General features: G+C 36.2%; 1 long non-coding RNA gene across 1 annotated transcript in view; it reads right to left on the bottom strand.

The window, feature by feature from the left end:
- Positions 1 to 17,121, bottom strand: part of LOC130453834 (uncharacterized) — a 36,927-nt gene extending 19,806 nt beyond the window's left edge. Inside the window, exon 1 of the long non-coding RNA XR_008911418.1 lies at positions 11,013 to 17,121. This is a non-coding gene — a long non-coding RNA (uncharacterized LOC130453834). The remainder of the gene's footprint in view (positions 1 to 11,012) is intronic.
- Positions 17,122 to 18,570: the final 1,449 nt, after the last annotated feature.

Below are 18,570 nucleotides of genomic sequence, written 5' to 3' on the forward strand. Positions count from 1 at the left end.
ATTATAATCCACAAATGCCTTCCTCCTCCTCATTATCCTCCTCTTTCTCTTTTTTCTTCTTTTCTTCCTTTTTCTGTTCCTTCGGCTTGCATTGAAGTGACTCTGGGTTTCCAAAGGCTAAATCAAAGAAGCATAAACTATGGTAGGGCCAACCAAATTAGAAAGGTTTTCCCAAGCAAGCCCAGTGACCAGTAAATCTATCATTCAAGGACCACCCTAGCTAAATTCAGGGAAGTTCTTAGTAGATTGGTCTTAGGGTGATGATTTTTTTAAATCATAGAAACTCTTAAAGACTAAATCTTTGAGGGGCTGCAATATGCTCTTGTAGAGGGAATATCATACCAACAAGATCTTTGGGCCAGTACTGAAGTATTAATATTGTACTCAATCCTCATTATAGCACTATTTGTATCTCTAATGCTTCCTATCACATATTAAACACAATAAATTTTTCTTGACCCAACTGCCACTCCCAGTTGCCCCTTCCCCCACCAAGTGTTAGTCTAGTTTCCTTTCCACACTGACTACTAACTAGAAGGCAGAATTCATGGTAATATTACTTATCTTGGTCTCCATCCAATTGAATTTAAGGCCTAAGCTATTAAAGGATCTTGTTATAAGGGTTTTTCATCTATAAGGTATTAAATGGAGGGAACATTTAATAGTGTAATAATAAGGCTATAGAGGGATATGGATGACAAATTGGTATAGGTAGAATAAGATGGAAATTTTCCATTTTCCATAAATGTAGATGGCCTATAGCCACACTCATGGATACTTACAGAGATGGCTACAGTTGTATCCTACCCAAAGACAAGAAACAATTTTCATAGCAGTAGATTAGATAATTTGCTTTATCATATATGTTTATAGGTTGTAAGATTAAAATTAATATCCAATAACTCCACATATTATATTTTATAAGATGTATTAATAATCACTTGAAGTAGAGGAAATGAAAAGACAAAAGTAAAAACTGACTAAAGAGAAGTTTTCCCAACTGTGATAGCAGGAGAAGAGAGTGAGAGGTGAGGTCACAGAAACTTTATCTCCAAAACATAAGGACTCAACTTGAGAATGAAAGTGGGATTCTGGGAAATGGAGCCCTGGGGTACAAAATTCTAATTTTACAAGGTCAATATATTTCATTTTCCCTCTAAAACCATACAATATGAAGTCTGCATGAGGGAGATGGGGTGGTGAACAATGAAAAGGAGGAAAATAGGAGAGGGTATTGTAGCTAACTTCAAGGATTTAAATAAAGAACTGTGTCCCAGTCCTTAATAGTAGTTATAAATCTTTGAGAAAGTTCCTTGAATCAGGCAGCCCAATAATTCATCAAACAATAGAACCGGCATTTAGGAAACACAAAGGGGCAGTTTGGTGGTGCAGTAGATAGAGCACCAGGCCTGGATTTAGGAAAGAGAGCATCTTCTATTGAAACTGATTGACCGTATCCTATACATGCATTGGAGATAATAACCCATTGATAAGTGGAAGCTGCTTTTTTCTTTTAACACATTGAATTCCTGAATTTATTCTTTTCTCTCTTTTCTCTCTTTGATTCACTCATGGCTTGACTCTATGGACTTCTCCTCCTCACCAACTGACTTCCTAATGTGATGAAATCTCTGCCTTTAGAGTTATTCTCCTGAGTGGCAAGTCCCTTGCCCAGACAAGCATTTTATAAGGGATACCAGCCATGGTCATTTCACTCTCAGGTTGATTCTCTTCTTGGATTTCTCCCCTGCATCGCTAGCCTACCTCTAGTGATCCTTCATCAGATATCACTCTTGCCACCCAGTTCACCTTTGCCTGTTATCTTTCCCCATTAGATTGTAAGTTCCCTGATGGGAGGAACTATGTTTTAATTTTATATCTATAGCACTTCTTACAGAGCTTAGTACAAAGTGTTTAATTAAAGTTCTGTCTATCTCTATCTATTTATTGATCGATAATCAATCTCCATCACTCATTTATTTCTACCTTTCTATATTCTATTTCAATGACTAAGATCTTAATTTCCTTTAAAATGAAGTAACCCATTTCTGTACTGCAGGTCTAGATTTTTATGAGGATTGGAAGCCCCAGCACTTCAGATGTCAAAGATTGAGGAACAAGTCAAAAGCCAGTGCACATCCATTTCCCACATCAGGAAAAAGAAAACCATTTCCAAAAGATTAATCTGTCAGGGGTATTTACATAGGAATATGATCTTTAAGATTGATATTTGTTACCCAATGGCACAGGTGGCCAAGAAAGCAAGTAGGGGATCTCTCTTCACTGCAACAAGCTGTCATCAGATGATTTATAACTTCTTCTGTCCAAAATGTCTTCACAGGTTACTCATGGTGATATATATATATATATATATATAGCTTCTCAGAACATCATGAGGATGAGGGGATAATACTTGTTTTGTTGACCTCCGAAGACAAGAAAGGCAAAGGTATAGTGGGAAAAACAATGGTCAGAAGACCTAATATGCAACATTGCCCTCATTCTATGTCACCCCTTAAGCCAGGAAGTAGTAAAGGGATAAAAGGATGCTAAGAACCATTGTTTTTAGAACATCTACAGACATGAGTTTAATAGTTTGTATTCAATAATGATAGCATATGGAATTTTAAGGTTTGCAAATACCTCTCCCTCCAGAAACAATTTGAAATTAGGGTAGTTTGGAGGCTTCGGGTTTTTTTCATTTTGTTTTGTTTTGTTTTGGACATATCAGTCTGTCAATAAGCATTTATTGTCTATTATGTGCTATGCACTGTGCTAAATGATTGGAATACAAATAAAAAAAAATGAAAGACAGCCCATGTCCTCAAGGAATTTACAATCTAATGAAAGGGAATTAGGGTAATTAGGAAAGGCATGTGAAGGGGAGGATGATGGGAAAGTAGAATACATCTAGATGGGAAATGAAGAGATGACTGACTTAGGTTCTCTGCTTAAATAGAGATTTGCAGAGAGACTCCTTGTTCCACCTTCTAGAAAGGACCTAGAGGTCCAAGATACTGATTTTTTTTATTTGGGTGTAGCAAGGTTGATGTGATTGTTGTGATGATGAGGTTCCTAGTAGTGTAATGGAGGAGTCTAAAGCAGAAGAGCTGGGTGGAAAATGAACATGTGGTTTCTTCAGTGAAAGGTATTCTGGGAGAAGAAGCCCACTCCACCAATTCAGATTAGCAACTGTTCAGCAATTTATGGTCTTTCAAAATGACTTTGGATACTAGAAGGTTAAGTGACCTGTCAAGGGTCATAGAATCAGAGTGCATCAGGGAGGTAATTTGGTTCCAAGTTGTCCCAACTCTCGAGTTAGTGCTTGATCCATTATGTTACTAACTACCTTTAAAGGTAGAGACAACCGCTATCTCACTAAAGAAAAAGCTGTAAAAGAATAGGAGCAGAAGCATGAACTTGTCCTAGATTACACATCTAATAAGTTTCAGAGTCAGAAATGAAAATGAAGTCTCCTGACTTCAAAGTCAGCTCTCTTTCCACTATGATAAATCTCCTCTTGCTTAATATGGGATCCTTGTCCAACAACCAGTGAGAAGATAATTTCAGCACAGTGGAAATTCCTTCCACCAAAGCCTATTCCTAACAATGGATTTTTGAATCAAAAAATACAATTTTTAAAAAATATTATTGTTATTATGAACTTAAACATCAACAAAAAGGAATATTTCAATAAACAAACCTGAAAAAGTGATTGTATATGAGACTGTGAACTTCTTGTGTATATACTTTTTAGAGCATGTATTAAAGTTAACATGACCATGACACAAATGCTTAGTTTATTTGATGCTTGCTATTAGTATACCCATTTTAGAGATAGGGAAACTGAGTCTCAAAAGAGAGTTCAAGTGACCTGAGCAGAGTCACACAGCTAATAAGTGTCAAAGGAAGAATTTAAATTCAAGTTTTTCTGACTCTAGGCCAAGCATGCACTATTTACTGCATTACCTAGCTCCTTCCAACACATATATGCTTAAAGGCTTGCAAAATTCTTTACATTGATTATCTTCTGATCCTATTTACATTTCTTAGTGAATTTAGAAGCAACTGCCCACTAAATATTTGATTTTATGGTAAATGAATCACCATATTCAGGGAGAAGAAAAATCAACCACATTTAAAGAATTCACATATCCCAAAAAGGTATGCTGAAAGATTCTCTTTGAACTTGGATAAGGGTTGGAGACAGTATTTTCCTTGGGTCTGATTCTTCCCTTGGGTCTTCACCAGCTATGGGGGCAGCAGAGAGGCATATGTTAGCCAATGTATGTTCTGGGTACCAGGTGGAGGGTGGCAGTTCCCCATATGGATAAAAGGGATTGAAACATCACAGATTGGGCAATAACATGAAAGATGGTTCTCTACCAGTTAAAGTAAAGAGGTCTTAGATCAGTTAGTGGGGGCGGAAGATGATAACTCCCAGATGGCTCATGGTTATTGCAGTAGCCAAGAAAAGATGGTACCAATCCAAATTGGATACCATTACCAAAAGATGGTTCTCCACCAGCTATCTGGGTAGCAAAAAGGTCTGAAGACTCAGATTAGCATCTGGAGGAGGGGGGTTAGCAACTCCCAGATGGCTCACAGTGATTGAAGTATGAAAAATGGGTTTCCAGGTTTCCCTTTTTATACAGAAAAAAAATTAAATCTCCAACAACTCACAGATGATTCAGTCTCAGTTTTCAGGGATTCTAGGGAAGCAATTGGCTCTATGGGATGGCAAATTTATGATAACAATACTCTCAGAAGTCTATTATCTTTAGATCCAGGAAATAGGACACTTAACAAAAAAGACAATAACAAAAAAACCCTGTATTTCTCTCAGGTTGAAATGATTGTTATCATAATTTTGGAAAGAAGAAAGCAATTTAGGGGCACATGAAAAAGTAATATTCAATAAATTACTTATACAGAAGAGTAAGCAATTAGTATGAGCTTCTAACAGAGAACTATTTAGTATAATTGGTTATCTTTAAATAACTTGACCACTAATATGAAACATGACCTTGGGGCATATTTTTTGATTATTAGATTACAGAAACTTTGCTTTAAGGAGAGACAAGTTTCTCTTGATATATTTCTAGCAATGAATACCAATCCATACTTTATAAAAGAGGGTAGAATTTTGCAATTTACAACAAAATTCTAAATAACAGATAGATCTAGAGATAATGACCCAAGTTTGTTTATATGTATATATTAGTATCTATATATGTATGTATACATGTGGATATTCATATATACATCTTTCTATATGGATATTCTGTGAATGTGGAGAATTAGGAGAAAAGAGGCTAAAGATGTCTATTCTATCTTCCTTAGACACACAATTCCCGTGCTATATATGTAGGACAGTTTTATTATATACATGCATATATATAATATATATTTGTGTATGTAAATATATTACATATATGCATATATATAATAAAACTCTTTAGCCTCTTTTCTCCCAATTCTTCTCCAAGGGGGCTTAAAGACTTGCCAGGAGGGTAAGAAAAGAGGTTGGGGCCAGAAGCTTAGCCAATATACACTCCTCAGAAATAACAGGTATCAGTCAAGTGTTTTATCTATTCATTTAAATATTATAGTCTAATAATAAATAATATTATATTATATATATATATAAAATAAAAAAATAAATAGTCTAAAGGATATAGTTTTCAGGTTGAAGCTAAACTTCTAATCACTGTTCATTAATGGGGAAAGAAGGACCCAAGATTTATATTCAAGACTTAACTCCCTTTCCACTGAAAAACAATTCCATAATGAATACTCAAAGAAAGTAGCAAAGAAACCCATTTATCCAAGTCAAGAGAAGAACACAAATTAGAGAAAGTATACATAATACACCAGAAAATACAGAGTAAAGGAGCTCTCTTATTGGGAATAAGATAATTAACTCTGTTCAACAAAGAGGAAAAGTCTCATATCTTACCCAAAGGGAAATTCCAAGCTAAGGACAAGGACATGATGGAAACTGCCTACTCCTTTCATGCTGGCTTCTTCCTAGAATCTTATTCCTTCTTCAGCTACTTCAAGTGGGATTGCCATCACCCATGTTCTCCCTCAAAGCTAGGAATTAAAAAACACCTATAGCTACTGCAGAGTCAAAAGAAATTCAAGAGACCAGATGAGATTGAAGAGACTGAACCTCTCCTCGATTCTGTTTTCACCAACTTCACCCCAGCCTCCATCAAACAGGATCAGAACAGTGGGCGTTGAGACTTGCAGGCGCACATACACACAAACACACACATAAAAGGAGTTAGACTCAGAATTAAATAGGAAAAGGATATCAAATTGAATTACCTTTTAGAAATTGTTAAATTCTTTTAGAGACTCCAAGATACTCTCTGGAACAAAGGCCCCTTTTTATATCAATATTTTTCAGGTCAGTTAACTGTTGGTCAGAAAGTATTTATTAAGCATTCATTTATTTATTTTGCTTTTTTTATTTTTCTGAAATGTTTTCTGATATTTTAAATCTATATTCTCTCTCTCCTCTCCACTCTCCTAGAAGGCAAGTGATATGACATATACTGCTTACAATGGAGAAAAATTCATGGAGGAAAAAAAATAAAGAATGGAATATTTCAGTTCGAATTCTGACTCTGTCTATTCTTTCTGTGATAATGGATATCCTTTTTTATCCAGTTGATCCTGGATTTCCTGGAGTTGTCTTGGAACTTTGCCTTATTGATAATAGTTGTCATTCACAATCAATTATCATACGTTATTGTTGTTACTATTTGCAACATTCTCCTGGTTCTGTTCCCTTGACTTTGCATCATTTCATATAATTCCTTCCATAATTTTTTGTGATCATTTTGTTCATGATTTCTTATAACATATAATTTTTTAAATTAACCAGCAAGTATTTATTAAATATCTTCTGTGAGAAAACTATTTTGCCAGGTGCAGAAATATAAACACAAAGAACAATTCAATTCCTACTCTCAAAGAGCTTACAATCTAATAATCCATTTCAATGGACACAGTTTTCCATCTGAAATACTGAAAAAATGAATATTCAGTTTCCTCACCAGTATGCTAAAGAGCTGGGGGAGTGTATGGAGAACCTCTAAGGTCTCTTTAAGCTGTAACATTTTTCCATTACAATAATATGCCAGAACTCCTTAGCCATTCCTCAATTGATGGACTGCCTTTCAGTTTCCAGTTCATTGATGCCTTGAAAAAAGTCTATATTTTTATATAGGTATGTTCTTTCTATCTTTAACCTTTTGGGGACACAGTTCTAGTATTGGAATTGTTTGGTCAAAAGGTATGCACAAGTTTGTGGCCCTTTGGGCATAGTTCCAAATCACTCTATCATATGGTTGGATCAGTTTGCAGTTCCACCAACAGCTAATTAGCTTCCTAATTTTTTCATATCCCCTTCAGCATTTATCATTTTCCTTTTTTTCATGTTAACCTGTCTTATTATGGATGTGAAGTGATACTTCAGACTTGTTTTAATTTGCATTTCTCTAATCAATAGTGGCTTGGAGTATTTTTTCATATAATCAAATATAGTTTTAATTTCTTTATTTGAGAATTGCCTAAACATATTCTTTGACCATTTGTCAACTGGGAAATATTTGTATTTTTTTTATAAATGTGGCTCCATTCTCTATAAATTTGAGAAATAAAGCCTTTGTCAGAGAGATTTGCTATAAAAATTTTCCCAGTTTTTGTTTACCTTTGAAGTTTAGTTTAATTTCTTTCACTTCTGCAAAAACTTCTTTACTAAGCATTTATTTGTGAAGTTATAGTATGTCTGCAAGTCAGAGACTCTTAGTGTCTTAGTAGAATGAGCAGGTTGCCAAATATAACAAACAAGGAATTACATGAAATTATATGAAGGATGTCGTCAAAGAAATATATGATCAAAACAAAATATGGCTAGGACATGTAGAGATAAAGAAGGATAAGCATATATAAAAATAAATGCAAGGTAATTTAGATGGGAGGAAGTGGCGGAGAAATCATAAAAAAACCTCAGAAGAATGTTGTACTTGTGTAGAGTTCTGAAGTAAACAAGGAAATCCAAGGATGAGAGGGGAAGTGGAAATGAATTCTAAACCTAGGATTCAACAACTCCAAGGCACAGAGTTGGGAGATAGAGTGATACATGAAGTAATCCCTTCTATGGCATCTCCTGTCAGATCTGAAGTCATTTATCAAATGCCTCTCATGCATTTAGCTCACCCTTTTCCTAGTCAGGTCTTTCCATTGCTGGATAGCTATAATTGATAGAAAGTTCTTGTTGGTTCTCTCAGAGGTGAGAGAAGCCACAAGGTGGGAAGATAGAGACAGGATAGAAGTTTTGATACCACGAGGGAAGTGACGGAGTCCTGATAGAGATGTGAGGTGTTCAGGATGAGTCTTTATTAATTATCAATGAGCCACAGCTAAGCTCTGATCAAAGGACCAATTCTGTAGGCTTTTCCAGTCCTGAGATCCATTCCACGCAGGTCAGAGAGGTGAATAGAGAAAGATTAAAGATGGAGCTTGGCCAGAGGCCAAGCTCCTGCAAGGACAGCCATCAGGTAGCCTGAAAGAGAAGGAGCGCAGAGAGCAGAGAGAGCGAAGGCGGAGCTTGCTGGGCTAGATATAGTTTTTGATATGCAAATATACACAGTACATAGGGATGATTCTCATTGGTTAATGACAAGGCATAGGTGTGGTTTCTCTTAACCAGGTGAGAACAAAGAAACCTGTTTTCCCGCCTAACCTGGGAGAAACTGGGGTCAAGGGTCAGAGGCCTTCCCAGCCATGAGCACTACTGAGCATGCCCAAGACTGAGCAATCTGCACATACTGTTTTCCCCTTGCCCATAGCTAGGGAGCGGTCTGCTACAGTTCTAAATAAATGTGTTAAATTCTGCCTTGTAACTTCATCCACATTCCCTCCTCCAGAGACATACAGAAAAACCTGAATCATTCTTCCAAATGACCACATTATGAACCCTGGTATTTGTTTGCTTATAATCCCTGATATATTTTTTAAATGGAGAATGGGAATAGAATGGGATAAAGTCCTCTGCTATTAGTAACACAGAGATTGGAAATAAGAATTTTGAAGAAAAATTAATCTGAGAACACTGTAATAGGATTTAAAACCAGTGAATTAGGTCCTAATCCAATACCAATTATTTGTCATAGCCCAAAATGGCATTGGGTCTCACTATTTTCCTATCCATATGACTCTGGTGGTATAGTTGAAAGAAGTAGAAGAGGGAACGTGTGATCTTTCTTCCTTTAAAAAAATATTTTTTCTTTTTCAGGTTACATGTAAATATAATATTTAATAATCATTTTATGCCATTTTGTGATTCATGTTCTCTCTCTCATTTCCAACCCTCTCCCCTCCCTGAGATGTCAGTAATATGATAAAAGGTACACCCATGCTGTCATGCAAGACATATTTCCCTATTTCCCATATTGTGAAAGAAAACATGAATTGCTTATATTAGAAAAAATTCATGAGGGAAATAAAGTGAAAATTGGTATGCTTCCATCTGCACGTAGACTCTATCAGTTTCTTCTTTGTCAGTGGATAGCCTTTTCCATCAGGAGTCTTGGAATTTTCCTGAGTCCTTACATTGCTGATAATGTCATTCACAGTTGATCACTGTACATTATTGATATTACTGTGCACACAGTTTTCCTGGTTCTGCTTACCTCACTTTCCATCACTTCATCTAAGTCTTTCCAGGTTTTTTTATATGATTGTCTTGTCCTTCATTTCTTATGACCTAATAGTATTCCATTACAATCATAAATCACAAATTGTTCGACCATTCCCTAATTAATGGGCCTCCCTTCAGTTTCCAATTCTTTTCTACCACAAAAAGAACTGCTATAAATATCTTTGTACAAGTAGGACCTTTCCCCCTATCTTTGATCTCTTTGGGATTCAGACCTAGTAGTGGTATTGCTGAGTAAGGTACTTACTCAAAGAGTAAACACAGTTTTATGGTCCTTTGGGTATGATTCCAAAATGATCTGCAGAATCATTCAATCAGTTCACAGCTCCACTAACAGTGTATTGCTGTCCTGATTTTTCCCATATCCTCCCTAACATTTATCATTTTTTGTCATATTAACCAAACTGATAAGTGTGAGGTGGTACCTCAGAGTTGTTTAATTTGCACTTCATTAACTAATAGTGATTTGGAGCATTTTTCATATGATTTAAGATAGTTTTAATTTCTTCATATAATAATTACCTGTTCATATCCTTTGGTCTTTAAGCAACTGGAGAATGTCTTAAAAATTTTATTCAGTTCTTTATATATTTGAGTAGTGTGGCCTTTGTCAGGCAGAATTGCTATAAAGATTTTCGCCTAGTTTGTTGTTTCCTTTCTAATCTTGGTTGTATTAGTTTTGCTTGGTCAAAACCTTTTAAGTTTAATGTAGACAAAATTGTATATTTTACATGAGTCATCTTTATATATGTATGCATAAACATATATATTTATATACTTATAAATGTGTCTCTGAACACAGGTACTATTTCACTATTGGTTGAAGTATTGGTGATAAAATAATAATGTCAACTACTTTTGTAGCTTATAGGGGCTAGGTTTAGATCATTCTCCCAATCCTTCCTCCATGCCCTTCCTATCAGACTGGCAGATCAGGCCCCCTAGAGCATGGCTGGATCTCTCCTCAGTTATATGGAATAGTCTTAGTGGCCTGTTTTTTTCCAATATTGTTACTCAAGAGTGAATATTCCCTCAATATCATTCAATCAGTTGATTCCCCAAAAGTCAAAATTGACCACTGATCACTATTGAGTGCCAACTAACCAATTAGTATCAGTTAGTTTTTCAGAAGAGATATTTACTGAAAATGTATACCAAGATCTGAAGTACAAAATTATATTGCTAAAGTGGGGCACACTCTGCTACACATTGGTTCCTGGGGAAAATGGACTCACAATTGATAAAGTGGCCACTCAAACATTTGTGCAACAAAACTCACTTTGGGACATCCATGGCATCAGATGGCAGACATCCATGAAAGAGTCCCCTGTTTTCTTGCAGGTTCTGGCACTTCACCTTCCTGGCTGGTCCACTATTAATCAAGCAGATTAAGCAGATTGCTCCTTAGGATGATTCCTCATTGGAAATCTCTGCCAGAGACTACAGGTGATGGACCTCTGGTGGCTCTTCCAAACTTTAGGATCTAAATATGTCATCACCTACTCCATTCCATCTTAGAAACTCATTTAACTAAAATCAAGAAAAAATAAACAAAACATTGAGAGAAAACCAATAGCACCATGTATTCATAACCACTTAGAGGCAAGGGGAGAGCATGGTCCTGACTTTCCTCTCACCTGGAGAATCCTACAGCAGTTCTTCTTTCTCATTCTAATGCTGCCAAGAAAGAGAGGAATCACTTTTTTTCTGTCTGTTTGAGGATTTTCTTTTTACACTCAGTGCAAGTAAAAGATTTTTTCTTACCACATAATAAGCAAATGGGAAACAGTCATAAGATAATCTCTAAATCAGGGAAGGAATGGCTCCCTCCATCACTCATTTCTGGAAACCATCTCATCCATGCTGTAGGGACTGACCCTCACTGAAGCATCCCACTATTAAACTATTCTCACTTGCAAAATTGATGGAGATGAGAAGTGACACTTGAGCATCAAAGTATAACCCACAGCTCTTCCCCCAAAACATGTATTTTGCCTGTATAGGATGAACAAGCAGGAATAGGACCCAGAAAAAAAGTGATTTTTACCAATCAAAAATAACACATGGAGGGCATCCATGAAATCATCACTGCCATCTCTTTTCCAAGACTTCAAATCCTATATCTTAAATGAAGAATTTTGTTTTAAATAACAATAGCTATTATGAGTTTGAAAGAAGGAAATATGTATACTATCACTGCTATTGCTACTTTTCATTCTCTTCTAGCAAACCAAAGAGACACCATTTCAGAAGCCTTCTCTTCTATTTCATATACATATACATATGTGTCCATATATACACATATATATATACTTACACACATATATGTATACAGATACAAATATGCAGATATAGTCATCTTTATTGATACCACCTTGGCTGGATGGTTACTGGGTATTTGTGCCAGACTACAGACTGTTCTGTTGCTAGTAATTCAAGTTGCTCTCTGTACCTTGATTAAGAGATGTCAGTCTAACAATTAGGCACTACTGTGCTCACTTGTTTTTAACTAACATGCCACACTGAGAAAATTGAATATTATTTGATTAAAATTCTATTCTTTCATGCTACCTCAGAGGGGAAGCAGGTGTGCTGAATACTTTCTTTTTTCTTCCTTTTTAATTTTTACTTTTTCATTGATATATTCAGATTCCCTTAACTCAACTTCTATGAAAATATTCATTATAAAAAGAAAAGTATTTCTTCAAGACAACTAACACAACTTATGTGACAACCTGTATACCACTGAACCTCCAAAGCCTTCCACCTTCCTATAGAGAGGAGGGAAGTGAATTTGATGATCAGTTTTCCCAAGCAGGGATTGTTCGATACAATTCATTATCTGAATTCAGTTTGCTTAGTTTTAAATCTTTTGATTGGTCATGTGTGGTTCTATGAGATCCTAGTTAGCACAAAGGATGAAAGGAAACTTTCTAGCACAAAATAAGCTTTCAACTCTATCAAAAAATGACATCTACAAGTTGAGATTATAATTAGAACTGTATTTCTCTACATTTAGAACACAATTCATAACAATTCAATTCTATGAAAGATTTTCAAAATCAGAGTGACATGATCATGTCTATGGTATAGGAATATGAAGCTATCATTGGTATCCAAGATGGTGTTGGGGAGAGAGTAGAAATAAGGAAACAATTTAGATGCTAGAACAATATTCCCAACAAGTTACAAGGGTCTATAATTGTGGAGTAGTAGCAGTGATTATTGTTGTTCATTCTTCATTTTCAAAGAAGACCCATGGTATCATGGGGTGATGTCTTGACTAGTATATGAATTTAAGTTAAGTGAGGCAGAATTGCACAAAGTCATCAGTTTCATTCTCTTCTAGAGTCATTGGGATGCAATGAATGACTATGGTATCTTCAATGGTATTTCTAGAGTCTAGAACCCAATGGCATAACAAAAGTCAGCACTACTGATGATGGCTTTGGGATGCAATGAATGACCTTGGTATCTGCAATGTCTGTCCAAGCTCTAAAGCCATCCATAGGACCTGCTTCAGTTGCCTTCATGGTCATTGAAAAACACCGTTCTCATCTTTCCATTCTTCTGGGGGAAGTCTTCATATGCTTGCGGTAAACAACTCCCTAAGTCACCAAAAAGTTTGAGATTTAGTCTGCCACTTACCAGGGTGTTGCTGCTGAGCACACTATGGCTTCTTGGAGCCGCAGGTGAGAATTGGGTGAAAGGTGGACACCTAAAGTGCATACGTAACCCTGAAGAGGGCCCAACAAGTCTTCACACCAGAAGTGCTAGTCCTCCCAGAACATCACATGTTCCCTTTTAGCAGTAGAATGCTCACTCAATAGAAATAAAGTCAGCAGGACTTACTTACTGATTATATGTGGGTGGTAATAAAGATAAAGATATCAAAGTTTCAAAATGAGACACTGGTGAATTATGATGGAAATACTGAAGTCAGAAGAAGTAGCAGATGTCTTGTAGGCAGTTGGAGAAACAGGTCTGGAGCATAGAAGAAAAGACAGAGCTAGAAACATAATATTTGAGGTTATCTACATGGAGGTGATATATGAAGTCAAGGTCGAGAATGCCAGGGGAGAAAGCACAGAGGAAAGAAGAGGGCTAAGGATAGATACAAGGGTAACACCCATGTTGAGGGATTAGGAAGAGGAATTGGCAGAGCAGCTAGGCAAAGATAAAGAGTCAGGTCTGGAAATGGGAGATGCTGGTTCAAAGCTGGCCTCAGACACTTCCTAGCTGTGTGACTGTGGGCAAGTCACTTTACCCCCATTGCCTAGTCCTTACTGCTCTTCTGCCTTGGAACCAATACTTAATATTGATTCTAAGAGAAACTGTAAGGTTTTTTAAAGAGGCATAGGAGTCAAAGAAGGACACAGAAAACATAGTTATAGAGGTAGCAGGAGACCCAGAGAGTGTGATATCTCAAAATAAAGGTAGAGCTGTGGTCTGATAGGAGGGAATGGTTAAGTGTCCAAAATTACAGTGGATATGTAAAGAAGAGTGAGAGATAAAAATAATCATTTGATTTATTGATGTAGGCAGTCATCAGTGACCCTGGAGATAACAGCAAAGGATTAAAGAAAGGAAATGGAGACAGGGAAAAGCATCTTGTTTCTTTTCTGAAAAAGTTTGCTTATGTAGCTATGGAAAACTTTGGAGCAATGTTTGGATGTATCTATAGAGAGAAGCAAATATATATTTTGGCACATAGAAAGGAGCAAGAGAGTTTAAAGTGTCTGAGAGACTTGACAATGACTACTGGAGTAAGACCATGAGGGAGGTGAGAAAAAAAGGAATCTGAGACATAGGTAAGTAATTTGCCTTCATCACAAGTAGATAACTCTGAGATGAGGAAAGGAAGATAGAATAGGGAAATGTAATGAGACATTTTGAGGAGGAATTGAAGAGAATTCCTATTAGATGACCTCCAATATCTACAGGACTTTTAAAGAGAACACTCTAGCCCAAAGATGCTTTTCTTTCCCTCCTAGATAGACTAGCCTGGTGACTCATCCCCATAGAGCTGGTCCAATGTGCTATAGAAGCCTCTTAACCCTGGAAACTATCTCCACCTCCAGACTACTTCTAACATTAGAAGTACCCTCCACTCCTAACTACTTACTGTCTGGTTGGCCAATCCCTCCCAGAACCTCCAAGGCACTCTTTTTGGCTCCCTTTTATGTATTGTCTTCCCCAATTATAATGAAAGCACCTTAAAGATATATTGTACTTCTGTCTTCACTTAGAACCATGCTTGTTATATAGTATGAACCTAACACATGCTTGTTGACTGACTACCTCAAGGTAGAAGTTAAGTTACACACAGAGAAGGGGGAAATGGAGAAGGACATCAGAGGCTGCTTAGTCCAACCCTTACGTGAACAAAAATTCCCTTTATGAAATACCTGACAAGTGATCAATAATCATTCCTTAAGCAACTACAGCACTCAAGGCAGCCAGATATCTCAGTGGATAGGCACTGGGTCTGGAGTCAGGAAGGTGTGAATTCAAATCCAGCCTCAGACTTTTCCTCACTGCATGACCATAGACAAATTAATTAACCTGTGTTTCCTTTAATCCACTGGAGAAAGAAATGGAAAACCACTTCAGTATCTTTGCTAAAAGACCCTCCATGAACAGTATAGACTTATTATACAGTATAGTACTTTGTTTCATTTGTATATAGTACAGTATAGGCACTGTGTGAAGTGCAGAGGGAAAAAAGAGAGAGAAATAAAAATACAGATCCTGCTTGCAAGGATCTCAATATTCTATTGAGAGATGTAGAATATAAACAGAAAAGCAAATGAAGATAATTTGTGAAATAAGAGAACACCAACAATGAGGGAGAATAAAAGAGACTTTCTATAGGAAATGGTAGCTAAGTTGAGCCTCATAGGATATTAAAAGCTGCAAATGCTGGAGGTGAAGAAGTTCATTCTGTGCATGGAAAACAACCTATATAGAGGAGCAGAGGTGAGAGATGTCAATATGAGTTGGGGAAGAGATAGGTCAGTTGACCTGGCACATAAAAGATGAAAATGTAGCAGGAAGCCAGGTCATGAAGGAACGTAAAAGTCAAGTTGGGGAATATATTTGATATTGGGGGGACAGGGAGCCAGTGAAGATACTTGACTGGGAAAATGATTCTAATTGAAGCCATATTTTAGGAAGTTTGGTCTAGAAGTGATGTGGAAGATATACCAATGATTAATGAGTCCAAAAACAAGGAAATGAAGTAGGACACTATTGCCACAAGTCAGGCAAGCAGTGATGAGTATAAATAGTCTTTCCCACTATAACCAAAGTCTTCTAGTGAGGGAGAACCTACTGCCTCTTTTGAGGCATCTCATTTTGGATAGCTCTAGTGGTTAAGATTACCCTCTCAATGATAACTGAAAAAAAAAACAAAACCTTACCATCTTAGAATAAAGCCTATGTATTGGTTCTAAGGCAAAAGATCAGTAAGGGCTAGGCAATGAGAGTTAAGTGACTTGCCCAGGGTCACACAACTAGAAAGTGTCTGAGGCCAGATCTAAACCCAGATCTCTAGACCTGACTCTCAATACACTATATCACTTTATTGCCCTGTCTCAGTGGTAATTTGATTGATAGTATTATATAGAAAGAGCAGGTAGGGACTGGACAAGAAAACAGAAGCAAGGAAGGGTAAGTGTGGGAAAAGAAATAGGGAACTCATATACATAGAACAGAAGGAATCTCCAAGTAGCATAGAGTCTTAAAATAGGGATTTTTTTTTTCCTTAGGGAGTTCTCTGATGGCTTGTTCAATTTAATTTTCTGATATGGGGTTGTTTAGGTATTCTATTTCTTCCTCTGTTAGTCTAGACAATTTGTATTTTTGTAAATATTCATCCCTATCACCTAGATTGCCATATTTATTGCTATACAATTGGGCATAATAGTTTTTAATGATTGCCTTAATTTCCTCTTCATTAGAGGTGAGGTCTCCCTTTTCATCTTGGAAACTATCACCTTGGTTTTCTTCTTTCCTTTTTTAAATTAGATTGAACAGTTCTTTGTCTATTTTATTTGTTTTTTCAAAATACCAGCTTCTAGTCTTATTTCTTAAATCAATAGTTCTTTAACTTCAATTATATTAATTTCTCTTCTGATTTTTAGGATCTCTAATTTAGCCTTTATCTGAGGATTTTTAAATTATTCACTTTCTAATTTTTAAATTTGCATGTCCAATTCATTGACCTCTGCCCTCCCTAATTTATTAATATATGAACTCAAGGGTATAGATTTCCCCCTGAGTACTGGTTTGGCTGCATCCCATAGGTTTTGAAAGGATGTCTCATCATGGTCATTTTCTTCAATGAAATTATTGTTTCTACGATTTGTTCTTTAACCAATTTTTGGAGAATCATATTATTTAATTTCCAATTAATTTTTATTTGCCTCTCCATGTATCCTTACTAATTATTATTTTCATTGCATTGTGGTCTGAGAGGGTTGCATTTATTATTTCTGCTCTTTTATACTTGTTTGCAATGTTTTTATGCCCTAGTACATGGTCAGTCTTTGTGAATATAACATGTGCTTCTGAAAAGAAGGTGTATTCCTTTCTGTCCCTATCAATTTTTCTCCACATATATACTTACTCTAATTTTTCTAAGATTTCATTCACTTCTCTTACCTCTTTCTTATTTATTTGTTGGTTTGATTTATCTATTTCTGATAGAGGAAGGTTCAGGTCTCCCACTAGTATAGTTTTTCTATCTATTTCATCCTTGAGCTCTACTAGTTTCTCCTTTAGAAATTTGGATGCTATATCATTTGGTGCATACATGTTGAGTACTGATATTTCCTCATTGTCTATACTTCCTTTTATCAGGATGTAATTACATTCCCTATCCTTTTGACTAGATCTATTTTTACTTTGGCTTTGTATGATATCTATATCATGATTGCAACTCCTGCCTTCTTTTTATCAGTTGATGCTCAATAGATTTGGCTCCATTCTCTTACTTTTACCCTATGTGTGTCTACCTTCCTTGTGTATGTTTCTTGTATACAGCATATGCTAGGGTTTTGGTTTCTAATCCACTCTGTTATTTGCTTGCGTTTTATGGGTGAGTTAATTCCATTCACATCCAGAGTTATGATTACCAGCTCTGTATTTCATAGTATTTTGATTTCTACTCCTAGTCCTGCACTTTCTTCTTTCACAAATTCCTTCTACACCAGTGTTTTGTTTTTAATTGGTCCCCCTAATTCCCACCCTTATTTTACTTCCCTTTCTACCCCCTCTCCCTTCTTATTCCCCTCTTATTTTCTTTACGGTCTTTTAAAACTACCACCCATCCTCTCCCTTCCTTGTATTGTTTCCCTCCTCACCAGTCTGTTTGTTACCATTCTACTTTCCTATAGGGTGCAAATCAATTCTCTGCCCCAATGTATTTGATTGTTCTTCCCTCCTTGAGTCAATTTCAATATACTTAAGAATTGGTTATTTCCTTTCTCCAATTTCTTTACCCTTCCAGTGTATTGATGTTCTACCCCTCCCTTGCACCATTTACTTCTCTATGACATATAAATTTACCCCATCTTGTTTCTTTTCCCATTTCTCTTAGTATTAACTTCTCTTTTTTAACTCTAGTTGTATATATATATATATATATGTCTTGGAATTTCATCCTATACAGTTTCTCACTGTTCTAAGTATAATTCTTCTAACTACCCAGGTGATAATAACAATTTTTAAAAGTTTCCAATATCCTCTTTTCTTATAAGGATACATATCATTTTAACTTTTTGGGTTCCTTAAAAAAGTGTTTTTTTTGTTTTGTTTTTCTTCCCCCACATTTC

Source organism: Monodelphis domestica, chromosome 4 (genome assembly GCF_027887165.1).
Source record: "Monodelphis domestica isolate mMonDom1 chromosome 4, mMonDom1.pri, whole genome shotgun sequence".
Taxonomy (NCBI): domain Eukaryota; kingdom Metazoa; phylum Chordata; class Mammalia; order Didelphimorphia; family Didelphidae; genus Monodelphis; species Monodelphis domestica.